Genomic DNA, 15424 nt, shown 5'->3' on the forward strand with positions numbered 1-15424 from the left:
GGAAAGGTTTAGAGGTCGTTATCTGGATGAAAAGGGGAGAATTATGTCATAAATGGACACAACATCTTACAAAGACAGAGATCAGATGGTTTGGTGCTACAGAAAATATGTTAACTGGACGTATAATATTAGAAAAATGGTACATAGATAAATATGTATTTGGATCAGAAATAGATTTGTGTGCAATTTGACAAGGGGAGGATCCTCTGACCATAAACCTACCTCATCACTCTGACTCACAACCCAGTTCCCCCAATCAAGGGAGAGAGGGGGAACTGGCCAATGATAAGTTGAGAGGGTTGGGCATAGAAGATGAGCCGACCCTCCCACTTTCTAAACACATAAAAAAAGCCACTGGAAGCCAGATAGGACTTTTCTTCTTTTTCACTTTCTGCAGAGCATTTTGACGGACAACTCCACATCCTGATTTCAGACTTCACATCCAGAAACTCCAAGAACTCTAGAACCCAACAGCTGAACTCCTATCAGCAGGCCTTCAAAACCTAGCAACCAAACTATTCAGACAGCCGGGCTGAGCTGTCTGATTCTGGCTAAAACCCAGTGCCAGAAACACCCAGAAAGCAGAGATGTACCCGGAACCAGAGACCATACCGCCGTGCAGTGCGGCTAGCAGAGCTGACCCAGATCGCTGTGAGCAGAACCAGGCAGAGATCGTCCGTGGCGAGAGAACCGCCAGGAGTCAAGTCCAACCAGTTGACCCGATCCGTGACAAAGCCGCATTCCTGTCCAAAATCTAGTGTGAGTACCCAGCTAGCACTATGCAAAACCAATCTCTTAGGCTAAAATAGTTTGGATTAGATTATTTTAAACTATTAGAACTGCCTCCTAGAATCGTGTCTTCCTGTCATTTTTAAAACTGAAAACTGTCATCTGTCATTCTGAGCTTTAAAATTTCAAATCCGAAAAACTACCTTTACTAAATCGGCCGTATATCTGGAACCGTTTGTGCTAGGAGCGAGTTTTATCTGTCCTCTTAAAGCTAAGATTCTAAGCTTTCCAACGAACCTAAAACCGACTTGCTACCCCTTATAGTGCTTCCATAATTGCGCTAGACGCACGTGACTAAATTGCCGCGATTTGACATTTTGCTTAATTTCAGCCACGTGTGAAAAATATTTGTCCTTGCTTTCCTTTGCTGAAATTCGTTTGCAACCTGACAATCATTCATGGAGCATTGCTCAAGTGATCTTGAATTAATGTAAAGTATCTCTCTCACCCTGAACCTCCTATAGGGAATTAAAAGCAATTTGAGTATATTTTTCACTTCATTGCCACCACGTTTAAAAGGATCTTGCCTGTGTTTAAAACTCCTGCCTGTTTTCCTCGAAGCTTGCTAGGGGGGAACTGAATTATATTTGATTGCATTCCTGAGAACTGTGTGCTTTCCTTCCATCTCTTTACATTGCATAAAGGGGGGCGGGGGGTGTGAATTGCTACCAGGGGGATAAGTGATTATATTGTTTTGGTTGAAATCATATCAAGTTATTTTCTGTACTGCATTTTCATTCATCATTGCATTGTTTTTGAAGCCATATGAGCATTCTCAGCTACTTTATTCTCTCTATATCAACTTCTAAGCCATTAAAAAGAGTGTACCACTATAACATTATCCATTGTTGATCAACATCATATTCTCAAGGGTGATAACAAATATTAATTTATTATAAAAGTGTGATATATACATATATTCGTTTAATTTTCAAATAAACCTTTTAATTTTCAAAACAAACCTACTTCTTGGCTCAGTGGGGTCAGGGGGATTCTAAGAGAGGGGTGTTATATGAGGGTTGTCATCCAGAGTAAACAAACTGGACATAAAAATATATCAATAAGGGTTTCCCTCAGCATCCCAGACTAGGCATTGACTTAGCTGTAGTGCTGATTTGAATCCGCTTACATTACCGACCTGCCAATGAGTTGTTTAAGTTGTCCCCTTGCTTGAGCCAGCTGCCTAGTGACCCTGTTGAACCCCTTCCCATTTTGAGCTGCCTATAGCCTGTGCATTTCCTGTTCTAGATCCATTTCTGCCTTTCTAGTCTCTCTTAGTTCCTGCTTCTATCAGGAGGTTTTTGATCCTATCTTGAAATTAATCCTATTTTTCACCCCTGCTTCCTTCTCCTCTAAACCCATGTACCTTCTTATTGCATCTTCCACCTGTGTCCGGATCCCTTTATCCCTGAGGGGAGATTCTTCAAGCCTTCACCCTTATGCCCTCTCTGCAAGCTCACTCCTTCCGACTCCAGTGTAACCAGTGTATTGTCCCCTATTGTCATACTCCCTATATGCACCCCTTTGTGGTATGCACTACTGTGTTGACAGAATATAGTCTATCCAGTAGTATGTTTTGTGGATGTGGAAGTAGGAGTAATCCCTGTCCCGTGGATCGTGCATCTGCCAGGTATCCCTGAGACCCACTTCCTCAATTCTCCTGCTTAGTTGCGTGGTCATTGTTCCCATTGTGTGCCCCCCTCACCCCTCCCGACCATTCCAGATTAGGATTAATTGACAGATTGTAATCACCTGCCATCACCAGTTCGCCTGCTCCAAATCTGCCCAATTCCGCTAGCTACCACTGCAGAAAGTTTTCCTACCCCTGATTAGGTGCATACACTGAAAACCATGTGTACATTTGACCTCCCAACTTCCCTTTCACCATCGCAAACCTACCCTCTGGATCCCTCCTGGCCGTGGACCACTCCAGCTTTAATGATTTGTGAAATACAATGGCCTCCCTCTGGCTCCCTGTTCCAGCACGATATTCTTTTTGGGTATTGCCTATTATTCAGGTGACCCGCATCACCCTTTATCAGATGAGTTTCCTGCAAGCAGACTATCTCTGCTCCCTTTTTCCTAATTCCCGTAGCACTGTTATTCTCTTATTTGGGCTGTTTAGTCCCCTTACTTGATTCTAACCTATACATTGCTCTTTAGTTGTGTATACTCCCCAATCCCCGGATGGATTCCACTCCCATACTAAGCCCCTTTTGCCATTCTTTCAAAAATACCCCCTAGACTAGTACCGTATACTTGAACCTCAACAATCCCTGAATCCACCGTCCAGGTTCTTGATGTGACCCCCCATACACTAACATCGTGCGCCCCACCAACCTACTCCTCACTAGTGTCATTTGTGATAAGTCATCATACAGTTGAATTTCGCTCCTCCTCTACTGTATTTTCCCTTTTCCCCTGGCCACGCTCATGAGTCATGACTTATTCTTGATTTGTGCATCTTCACCAGGACGTTCTGCGGTCGGACCCCTGGCTCCGTTCATGAGGCCCCACTCTGTGTGTCCTGTCAAGTTCCATCTCTCACCCTTGTCCTCCTTCTGTGAGGTCCATAAACATCTGACAGATGCAACCCTCCTGATCAGATCCTTCTGCCCCTTCCTCGAGGTATTTAATCCAGATATTGTCCCTCCATGATCTGTTTTCCAGATCTTTGCACTTCTCCTCCAAGGCTTGTATCTCCTCTTCTGCTTCTTTGTGCCTTCTGTGCCAGCTCGGGTACCTGCACGACCAGCCCTGTGACATGACCTTACACTTCCATCACCTGAACTCCCAATGCATCAATGTCTCTCCGGTTCACTGTGATCGCCTGCAACGGTTCTCCTTGATACTGGCTGTCTCTTTTTTGACCGTCTCCATGATCTCCCCTTTGGCCAGGACTATGCAAAGACTCCTAACTGAACGCCATCTCTTCTCCGCCCCATGCTCCCTGGTTCTCAATGTGGAGTGTAGTTTGGGTATGCCCTCATTGATGTTCTTTCTGCTCCCGAGCCCCAGAGGTGTTGACCTTCTTTTTTGGTCCCATCTACATCTTGCATACCGCCTCCTCCAGTGGGCACCCCCTTGCCTCTCCCCTCAAGGGGCTCAGTCTTTCCAGAGGGACTAATCAGTGTCTCTGCCTTCCTTGCCACTCTGCTCACTTTTCCACTGCCTATGGTTCTCTCCCTTTCTGCCTCTTCTGCGCCCCACTCTACCACTGTTCCACTCGGTGGGGGCGGGTCTCAGTTTGTTTCTCCTGGGCCCGGGCCTGCCTGACTCACTCCATGGTGATCCCTCCACTCCTTCCCTGGTTCCCGTTGGTACTCTTACTGCACCCACTACTGTGCCCCTCCTCCTTCCTGGTGCCTGGGTGTATCACACCTCACAGCCACCCCCTCTTCCGGGCCCGCCAATGTGCCCTGCACTTGAGTCTTCCCCTATCTGCTTCTTGCAGCCCAATTCTTCAATTGTTCTCACCTGGGAGCCCCAACTCGCATATCCCGGGTTCCTTCCTGTGTTCCAGGTGTTGCAGCTCACTTGGAAATACAGCACAGGTCTCCTTCCACCAACTTTCCCCAGTCTAATCGTGCCCCTTGTCTTAGTGTTCCCTGCTGGGCTTCCTTGCTCTTAACCCTTTTTGCCTTCGCCTGCTGGCTCCGCAGTCGTCCTTGCGGTCCCCTTCTCTGGCCAGTTGTACTGCTCCTATGTATGCCGCTCGGTGCTTGGGGGCTCCTCCTCCAGTCCCTGCTTCCGTGCTGAGCTGTGTGCCTCCAGGCTACTCCTGCAGGTTCTCCAGACACTCACTCCTCCAGATGATGCCGACCACTGATGCCGGATCTCCCACTGCTGCATGTCCACGGGAGCTGCTCTGCTCCCACGGCGAGTGGCAGGAGCAGTGAACCCGTGGTTACGAAACCCTCCGGCCTTATGCGATCATCTGAATGTGCCAGCCCGCAGCCTCTTCCAGTCCACACGGTGCTCCTCCGTTTCCGGGGACCGCTGCCTCCTCTCTGTATGGTGCCCTTGCTGTACCACCAGGCACCGCTGCTGCTCTCCTCCTTGACAGCGCAGCCCTGCACTCGGTCACTCCGCGGGTGTTCCGCTCCGCTCCCACTGTCCCGCCTGTCATTTTGGGGCTGGCCTCTTTTTCGCTCGGCTCACCCAGCACTCTTCCCACACCTCTAAAAGCTCAGACCTCCTGCGTTGTTCTTATACCTTTGGGGCACACACGGCCCGCTGCCCTTCCCCCATGCTAGAGGATCTTTTTGAATTAGGAAATGGGTGTTTTTATGATCTTTTTCTGTAAGTTCGGGAAGGAGCTCGCATCCGCTCAGCCTCCCATCTTGGCCACGCCCACTTCATTCTTTTTTTTTAAAGCAAACTTCTGCAGTTAAACTGCTTCCCTCTGAAATTTTTCTGGCCAGCCCGACTCCCACCCTTGATGCCGTGTGCAATCTAACTAAGGCATAACCTCAGGGGTGGGGGATAATGCCACCCAGTAATGTTCCCTTAAACCATTATCAGGTGTTGAAGCCTCACACGAGGGGTTTCTAGCTATTGCGACACCATCAGGTTGCCTAGAGTGCCAATAGATTATTTTATTTTTGTTAACGTTATGAAGTTGCACACAAACATAAGGTGGGGAGGTTGCGGTGATTTGAAGAGGATGGCTGTACTCAAAGATCCCCCTTGAAGGAATGTATTCGGCAAAGGACTGTTTTGCATGGTGTAATCTTATTCATTTCACTTACGGATATTCTAAAATGTGTGTTGTTTGCAGGGTCTGTTTGCGAAGTTTAAGTCTGTGCACAAATTCCATACAGTTCCCTTTTCTCAGGAAAAACAAGTATTCATTAACACAATTCCACCATTTCTTACTTGGTGGTTGACAGTTTCCTTGTCTTAAGCACTGTAAACTTACAGGTTCTTTCTCCTCCCAGTTCGCTTCACCATGTTTCTTTTTTCCAGGACTCCCGAAAGTACTCTGGCCCTCTGTCAGGTTTGCTTTAGCAAGTCCTTGGTCGGATATCTGCCCGTTCGGGTTTTCTGAACTCTGTAATCCTTGTGACTTCTCCAGCCTTGGTATAAATCTTCCAGTTTCTCTGGACTCTTCAAAGCCCTTTGGCCCTTTGATAGGCTTGCTTTAACTCTGCTTCGGTATGGCATCTGCTTGCTTAGGTTTATCTGGCTCTTGTAACCCTTGTGGCTTCTCCAGCCCCTGGTATCACGTCTCGCCCCCCTCAACAGCGTTGCCTCTTCAGTGTGATCCCTTCCCTTCCGCTGCTCCTTAGACAGCTAACATGCTTCTCGGATCCGACTTCTCCACTGCAGTTTGGTGTTGCCGTCCATTAGCGGGCCCCCGGCCTACCACTGTTTTCGTGTGGTCGCACTACCAAGCAGCTTCTCCGTCTCTCTCCCGGCCATGGGCTTATTGGTCTATCAGGAGACGCCAGGCTTCCGGGTACCGATTTGCTCACTCTCCATGCCACTGCAGGCTCTGCAGTCTAGCGTGGCTCTGCCCCTCCAGGACGTTATTCCATCAGAGACTTGCATCTGCCTGGGGTTCTGTCTGATTCAAAGTTCCTCGTGGTTTTATGTAAGTCATCAGAAATAAAAGGGGTGTGTCTTTCCTCTTTGACTGTGGACTTCAGGCCAGATCCAGCATTACCTGAAGCCAAAGAGATTGAAGAAATGTCACGGTTTGGATTCAAAATGGAAGTAACGACGACCTTTCCACTTCATATGTAGGCAGACATGTACTCTGGGCTGGGAGTTACGTACTGGAATTGGAGTCTTGCCCAAAACCATAAGGAGGCTCTTGCTTGGCGGACTCGCTCTCCTCCCAAGCCTCAAAGGGGGTGGTCCTCCTCTGGGGAGAAAGGACGTATAGTCCAGAATCCTCACACAGAGCAGATCCACCCTAGAATCTTTGTCTGCCCAAGAAGGAATTGCTCGATGGCTTGCTTGTAGTTTGTCACTGGCCTACTTGGAAGACCCCCAGTGGTATGGCACTTCCTGACACGAGCAGAAGGGATGGGTAGAGCTGCACATTCGTAGTGCAGGTGGAATCCATCATCTCTCGTTTGGCACCCATCCCTTCTCTTTTGACACTCATTCCTTGCCTACCATAGTGTAACCAAATGTTTTGGACAGCCAGACTTTTGTCCTGATAAGTGTTCCTTCGGCTTCTTAAAGAGGCAAGCTGATGACCTATAGCATTGAAGAAATAACTGGTAATATGCAGAAACCATTTGTGGGTTATGCAGCTACAAAGAAAATAGTAATTTTAAATAATGCATCGTAACCGATTCCTTCCTCTTCTAAACCATGTCATAATGTAAAAATTACTTTGTTTGAAATCCTGAAAGGTGAAGAGCTGAGTTGTGCCTGCCCCGATTCAAGCCAGTGACTGCAGGTTGCACAAACATGATGACGCGTAGTAAAGTAACTCGCCGAGCTATCTAACCGGCTTCTGCAACCCCTTTTGCTAGTGCTGCCTAGTAGTACATCCTGCCAAAGGTCCATGGTGGAACATGCGCTAAAGAATTCCTTGAGGAACGACTTGGAACACTGTGTATTTAAAACACGTACTTCGAAGGGATTGTGTCCTCCGACGTATTCCTTATCTTAGATATAAATCCTTCAGCTTTGCTGGCCTCGGAAAATTTTTTCGCCAGAGGGCGCTGCGCGTCGATGATCGCCGAGTCGATGACCCTCGACGGCCTCCGTGCCGACGTCGACGTCATCCTGCCTATAAAGGCCGCGCGCAGCGTCCGTTGCTCAGTTCCGTTTTTCCGCGCTTCGTTGTGCCTCGGAACACCGTTGCTCAGTTCTCGTCAAGATAACGTATATAATAACTACTATTTACCTCGATATCGATGGCATCCTCCTCCGACCCGACGACCCCTCGGTCCGGTTTCAAAAAGTGCCGAGACTGCGGGAAGAAAATGTCGTTGACGGACCCTCACAGGGTCTGTTTGTGGTGTCTGGGAATCACGCACCAGAGTTCGGAGTGTGAGGAATGCCTTTCCATGACGGCGAAAGCCTTGAAGGAGCGTAGGGGGAAGCTCGAGAGAGGTAGGTCAACTTTAACTTCCTCGAAAGCTTCTTCGGTAGAGTCGAGACGTTCGTCTCCTCACCATAAAAAACACTCTCGATCTAGATCACGAAGTGGCTCCCACCACTCGTCGACATCGAGACACTCGAAGAAGAGACGTAGGAGATCCCCTTCGTCATCTTCGTCGAGTTCTCCTGAGAGAGTTCATTGCCCCACAAAACGCAGCTCGCAAGCTGAGTGGGAGGAATTCAGGAAAAAGATGCTAAGCGTCTTCGAGAAAGCGGCCTCGTCCCCCTCGAAGACAGCTGAGGGTGATACCCCGGGTAAAAAACCCAAAAAATCTAAACGCCGCGAGTCGCAGTACCCGGCGGAAAAGTCAACCCGAAAGCGCCTCGAGCCATCGGGAGATAAAGCATCATCGACGCCATCGTCGAAAACTCCTTCGAAACAGAGGTCGGCGCCATCGACGCCGTTGTCGAAGGATCCATCGGCGCATCAGTCGATCGAGTCGACGCCGACGTCGACGCCGATATCGACGCCGGTGAAGGAAAGAACCACGGCTACTCCACAGCCAACGGTTAGACAAAAGACCTCCGACTCGACGCCGAGAACGTCGACGTCGTTCTCGAGCAGGACTCCGATCCTTTCGAGTTCTTCGAGGCCTAGTACACATTTCTCGACGCTTTTCACGGCGCCTTCGAGTACTTTCACGTCGGTGTCGACGACATCGACGTTTTCAAGGCCTGTGATGATGGCTCCTTCTGCATTGGAAATGGGGTTTATACCATTCCAAAAACCAATGTATCCCCCTTTAACCTCGATTTTTGAGGAAAGGGAGGATTCAGACCAAGATATTGATTTACAGAGGACCACATCACCAGAGCCAGAGACTTTCGCCTCTGAGGAAGGAAGATTAAAAAATCTTCAGGATGCACTTCAGGAAGCTAGTGGCTTGGACACTTCTCCTGAAGCAGAATTTATCAAACCAGACCCAGGAGAACATGCGGAGACTCCATATAGAGCTCTGATGTCTAGAATCATAGAATTTATGGGTTGGTCTGCACCTTCTCCTGCCTTTCAGCAGGATGACCTCACTGACATACTGGACAAGGGCCCACAGGAGGATCCTGTGGTTCCATTTCACTCTGCTCTACAGAGAAGGATTTTGACAAACTGGGAAACGCCAGAAATTATCCCGGCAGTAAATAAAAAACTGTCAACAAAATACAGGGTGGCTAGTTCTGACCCTGAATATTTGTCAAAACACCCTACTCCTGAGAGCTTGGTTGTACAGGCTGCAACCTCATCAGGCAGCACATCTGCATACCCCACTGCTCCGCAGGATAGGGATGACAAAAAGTATGATGCCATGGCTAAGAAGGTTTTTTCTGCCTGTAGCATGGCGTTAAAGTCTATTAACGCGACCTGTACGCTCGCTAGGTTCAGCCACACCCTTTGGGAGTGCGCTTCATCAGCGGCTGACTGCCTCCAAGAAGGAGAGGAAAGGGACGCATTTTTAAACATCATCAGGGATGGTAAAGATGCGATGTGCGAGACCCTACAAACTGGCCTAGATTCTGCTGACAGTATTAGCAGGGCCATGGCGGCAAGTACCACAATCCGCAGGCATGCGTGGTTGAGGAAGTCTGGTTTTGCCTCTGACGTGCAGACCAGGCTTTTGAATATGCCCTTTGACGGTTCTACCCTCTTTGGAAAGAAGGCGGATGACAGTTTGGAGAAACTGCAAACGTCCAAGGCAGCAGCCAAGTCATTGGGAGCTGCTATCCGTCAGAATACCTTTCGTCCTTCGGGATCATCGTGGAGAGGACGGTCCTTTCGTTACTATTCCTCATATGGAAGGGGCAGGGGACGACCGGCTCAAAGAGGCCAAGGAAGATTTACCCGTGGTGGACGGGGTAGGGGAAAGAAAGCCGCACCCGCAGGAGCAGGAGCCACTTTACCTTCGGCAACTGCATCAGCCGCTTCAAAACCACTCTGAGGTCTCCCCTCACAGAACACCAGTAGGGGGCAGGTTAACTCACCATCTGACGGAATGGCAGGCTATTACGTCAGATGCTTGGGCTCTGGAGACAGTGGCCCAAGGTTACTGCCTGCCCTTCCTACATATCCCTCAGAGTCATCCACCGGGGAACAACCCTTTGAAGCTTCCAGATCCGCTCCTCTTGCAGGAGGTTTTAGACCTGCTAGAGAAAGGTGCCATAGAACTGGTACCTGTAGCGGAAAGGAACAAGGGTTGGTACTCCCCCTACTTCATAATACCGAAGAAGGACGGAGGACTGAGACCCATCTTAGACTTACGGGAATTGAACAAATTCCTCCGAAAGGACAAGTTCAAGATGGTGACTCTCTCTCAGATCCTTCAGGCCCTCCAGCTTCAGGACTGGTTGGTATCTCTAGACCTCCAGGACGCTTATTTCCATGTGCCGATCCATCCCAGGCACAGGAGATACCTGAGGTTCGCAATTGGCAGCTCTCATTATCAATTTCGAGTTCTGCCATTTGGGCTAACCTCCGCCCCGAGGGTCTTTACCAAGCTAATGTCGGTTGTGGCTGCAAGTCTAAGGAGGGAAGGGATTCATGTCTACCCTTACCTAGACGATTGGTTGATCAGAGCTGTATCTTCGGAACAGGCTCAGAGACAACTGGATTATGTTTGCCACTTCCTTCACAAGCTGGGCTTCTCCCTCAATTTAAAGAAGTCACAGATGATACCATCACAGAGACTCCAATTCATTGGAGCAGTCCTGGACACTTCCCTGGGAAAAGCCTTGCCACCAGAGGTGAGGGCTCGAGATATTCTGCAGATGGTCATCAGATTTCAGAATGCCCAATATCTCCCAGCCTACGACTTTCTGAGGTTGCTAGGCCTCATGGCATCCTGCATATTCCTCGTGCCGGAGGCTCGCCTGAGAATGAGATCCCTCCAGTGGGCACTGAGAACTCAGTGGTCACAGTTCTCAGGAAGGATGACAGATCTCCTTCGGATCCCGGTCAAAGTAGCCCGAGACCTTCAGTGGTGGGCCTGTCGGGAGAACATCCTGAAAGGAGAAATGTTTTGGCAACCATGGCCGGAGATAACAGTAGTCACGGATGCCTCACTCACGGGGTGGGGAGCTCACGCCAACGACTTGACCATCAGCGGTCGTTGGTCTCCATCGGAGTCCAGACTACATATCAACCTGTTGGAGCTGAGAGCCATCAGACTAGCGCTGAAGGCTTTTCTGCCGTCTGTACGGGGAAGAAACGTCCTAATAATGACGGACAATACAGTGGCCATGCACTACCTCATCAAAAGAGGAGGCGTAGGCTCACTACCACTGTGCAGAGAGGCGATGCAGCTCTGGTTTTGGGCAATTCAGGAAGGAATCTCTCTATCGGCAATTCACCTAGCCGGAGAGAAGAACTTGACAGCGGACGCTCTGAGCAGGCAGAGCACAGTCTCTCACGAGTGGGAGATAGCTCAGGAAGTCCTTCAAGAGATCTTCGCCCTTTGGGGAACCCCTCAAGTGGATCTGTTCGCCACCAGTATCAACAGGAAGTGCGACAGATTTTGCTCAAGGGAATTTCCCCCGAGAGGAGCTCTAGGAGATGCGTTCGTAGTGGACTGGGAGTTCCCACTTCTGTACGCGTTCCCTCCGGTCCCTGTCATTCCTCAAATGATCAGGAGGTTGAGAAGGTTTCGGAAGACCATGATCCTAATTGCCCCGGATTGGGCCAGGAGAACGTGGTACCCGGACCTTCTAGACATGTCCATCTGCCCTCCAATTCGACTGCCATACAGAGAGGATCTTCTCTCGCAGAAGGAAGGTCAGGTTCTCCATCCAGCCATCAAGACCCTCAACCTTCACGCTTGGTGTCTGAAAGGTTGAGGTACAAGGATTGGGACCTTCCGGATGATGTTATGGAGGTGTTGCTTTCGGCCAGAAGGCCGGCAACTAAAACTCTATACCGCTGCCGTTGGAACAAATTTTGCAGCTGGTGCAGAGAAAAGAATATTGAACCCTTTTCTTGTGGTACACCTATGGTGTTGTCATTCTTACTTTACCTGGCTAATTCAGGCCTACAGGTTGGCACAATTAAGGGCTATCTCGCAGCGCTATCAATCTTTAAGCGCACTGCAGAGGAGCCTTCATACTTCAAAATTCCATTGGTAATACAATACCTAAAAGGATTAACTAATGTTTATCCCCCGAAACCTTTTCAAGTTCCCTTATGGGATTTAAACCTAATTTTAAACTTCCTAAAGGGTGCCCCTTTTGAACCACTACACTCTTGTTCATTGAAGCTTCTCACCCTCAAAACTGTTTTGCTAATAGCATTGACATCTGCTAGAAGGGTTAGCGAGTTGCAAGCCTTATCGTGTAAACCTCCACATACAATCTTTTACAAGGACAAAGTTGTTCTTCAGGTGAAGCCTAACTTCCTCCCGAAGGTAGTCTCGGAGTTTCACATCACTCAGAAGATTATATTACCTTCTTTCTACCCTCCTCCTCATCCGGGGAAGGAGGAAGAGAGACTGCACAGGCTGGACCCTAAGCGAGCCTTGAGCTTCTATATCAGCAGATTGGCTAAGATCAGACAAGCAGACCAACTCTTTGTAGGTTATGCAGGACATAAGTTGGGCCTTCCAATAACAAAACAAACCATCTCCAGATGGATTATTTTAGCCATTCTGGAGTGCTACAAATTGGCAGGAAAGGAGCCTCCTCAAAATCTAAGGGCTCATTCTACCAGGGGTATCGCAACATCCTCAGCCCTTCAAAGAGGGGTGCCAATTCGAGATATATGTGCGGCTGCCACATGGTCGTCCGCACATACATTTACCAAATTCTATAGCCTGGATTCCTCCTCTAGTCAAGAAACTAGATTCGGCAAGGCTGTGTTACACTCTGTCCATTCTGGAAGGGTAACATAACTTTTATTACTCCCGCCTCCAGTCACAATACCACTGCTATGGGAGTCTATCTAAGATAAGGAATACGTCGGAGGACACAATCCCTTCGAAGAACTAGTTACTCTTACCTTGTAACGTTCTTTCGATGGGATGTTCCTCCGACGTATTCCTTATCGACCCTCCCATCCATCCCCGCAGTATGACTTCCTGTGGGTTTGCAGCCTATGCTCCTTCAAGGTGATTAGTCTAATCCAAAAACATTACTGGGGACTACAAAACGGAACTGAGCAACGGACGCTGCGCGCGGCCTTTATAGGCAGGATGACGTCGACGTCGGCACGGAGGCCGTCGAGGGTCATCGACTCGGCGATCATCGACGCGCAGCGCCCTCTGGCGAAAAAATTTTCCGAGGCCAGCAAAGCTGAAGGATTTATATCTAAGATAAGGAATACGTCGGAGGAACATCCCATCGAAAGAACGTTACAAGGTAAGAGTAACTAGTTCTTCTATAACGCGCACATAAATTGCATGGAGGGTAAGGGTTTCTGAAAATCCATGCTGCCGAAAAGAGCCTTGCATCCATTTGGTGCTACGTTTTGCAGTAAAATGCCTACGTACCCCTTTCACAGATTCACGATGCCCACACAGGGTTCGAAATTGAGGGGAGCTGGCAGCTATTTAGCTCCTGCTGGGAGCCTAGAAGAGCCTCGTGACCTTGGCACCACCTGCTACCACGAGCTACTTCTGGCTCCCCAGGCCAACTGATGCAGAACAAACACACCTATGCGAATTTAACTCTGTACATTTGGGTCAATCTACAAATAAGATGTAGGGCACATGGATATGACACTTGAAGCATAAGGGGTCATGAAGTGGTTCCTCGGTGGCAGCTCCCGCTCACTGGTTAATGCCGGATACCCAGGAGCTGCTTTTAGCTCCTGCTTATCCCATCTTAAGTTCGACCCTTGCGGCACATGGGAACCTTATCACATTGGCTTAAGCTTGCGTATAAAGGCAGGAGAGGGTGTGTAAAGAAAGTGGCATACCTCAAGTGAGCATTAATCTAATAACGATAAGTGTGTTCACGCGCGCCCTAAACATATAAGGCAAACACCGACTTTGCGTGCTGTTGCCTAGGTAATGTTCTCCATGGCTGCATGGTGTGATAGTGGTCTGTTTGGTTCACTTTGCACGCCACTTTTGCCCTTCATGTGTTTGATAACCAAATGCTTCTCTAAAGCTGCTGCTGCCACACCTTAATCCTTGGAGGGCCTGTCGCACGGTTAGGGGACACATGCTGGTCCTTGGAGCAGAGGACTCTGTCTCCTCTGATCCAAATGTGTTAACCCTGTGTGCTTTTGCCCCCTCTCACCCCCCCAATCTAACAAACACACTGGAGCTCGCGGTCTGCCAAACAGCCCTTTGCCCTAAGGGGACAGACCTGCTTAATTGGTTTCGTCCTAACGACCAGGTTATGTTCTATACTAATAAGTAGTTAACGAAGAAATGACAAATGTTCCATCGTTCAGTGAGTTTATAAATGCTGTTAAAAACGTTTTTCAAAAGCAGAGTTTGTCGACCATTCTTTGGATACCTTGGAAATGGGTACTGCGAGCTCCTGTAATCTAATGGGGTCCGATCTTCTTCAGGACTAGCCTCGTACCATACAGTTCTTTCCGGTGTGTCAGCTCAATTCACCTTGCCTAATTCAATGGAGTGTCTTGAGTGATCGGCGAACGAGTCGTTTTTTAAGCTGAAATATCATAAATATGAAATATTTTCAACATTGCCTCAAAATTGCACGCGCTTGTGTCTCAGTGAAGCTCCTACATTGTATATTCTATAACTTCATAGCACAGCACATTTACAATCGGTATTAAACACTTCATTTTTAAATTGGATCCCCTTTAATTGCTCGCAGTCTAGGGCATGTATAGTTTAAGCACACTGCCTAGGATGCACAACTGTACTGGAGCCAATAGAAGGCTGTCTTGGTTGGCCATGCTCTAGCTGCTTTTAGAATAATCTGTCTGCCACGAGTTAGCCTTTCCACTGAATAATGTTGGCTTTTAAGACTCGGCTGCCTGTCGTCGAGACCCTGTCTTGACCCAGAACATCCTTTAAGCCAATGAGCTAACTGAACTGCCATAATCAGAAAATGCAGAATGTGAACTCTTGGACTGAAATCGGTTTGTTTGAGCAGATTTTATTTTGTATTTCAAGCCTCCGTGATTACCATCCATGTTGAAGTTTAGTTTAGTTTCAGCTCTTGGAGAAGATGCTCTCCTAGAAGAAGTTTTTCTTTGATGATGAGAGCAGGAATGCATATCTGGAATCTGAAAAATTAGAATAAATGTGCTAAAGTAGACTCATTTAAAATTCCTGCGGTAGGGAACCGTGCAGATGCTGGATGAAGAGTCCCCTTAATCCATTCTAGACTGTACGGGAGTGGATTTCTTCCCCTGCACTTCGATTGCTAAGTGGTTCCAAATTGATCATTGGTTGCAATTACTGTGAAATGGGGCGGCCAGTTAGACCGTCGCTGGGACAGCGTGAGGGAGATTGCGTGGATCTTCCTTCATGCTTCAGAAGACTGGCAGAGGCCTTGAAAGTATTTCTGGTAAAGATCTGGAATTGCTGATGGGAGAGGCATAACCTCCCGG

At 48.4% G+C, this 15424-nt stretch overlaps 1 protein-coding gene across 5 annotated transcripts in view; it reads left to right on the forward strand.

Moving 5' to 3' along the window:
* ST7 (suppression of tumorigenicity 7) overlaps positions 1-15424 on the forward strand; it is a 596792-nt gene that overhangs the window by 43243 nt on the left and 538125 nt on the right. Inside the window, exon 1 of one of the 5 annotated variants that reach the window (XM_069627937.1) lies at positions 624-759. The exons of the other annotated variants lie outside the window; for them this stretch is intronic. The gene's annotated coding sequence lies outside the window, so the exon portion shown is untranslated. Of the gene's footprint in view, positions 1-623; positions 760-15424 lie in introns of those variants that run through there. 5 annotated transcript variants of the gene reach the window in all.

This window comes from Ambystoma mexicanum, chromosome 12 (genome assembly GCF_040938575.1).
Source record: "Ambystoma mexicanum isolate Mex_15411 chromosome 12, UKY_AmexF1_1, whole genome shotgun sequence".
Lineage (NCBI taxonomy): Eukaryota > Metazoa > Chordata > Amphibia > Caudata > Ambystomatidae > Ambystoma > Ambystoma mexicanum.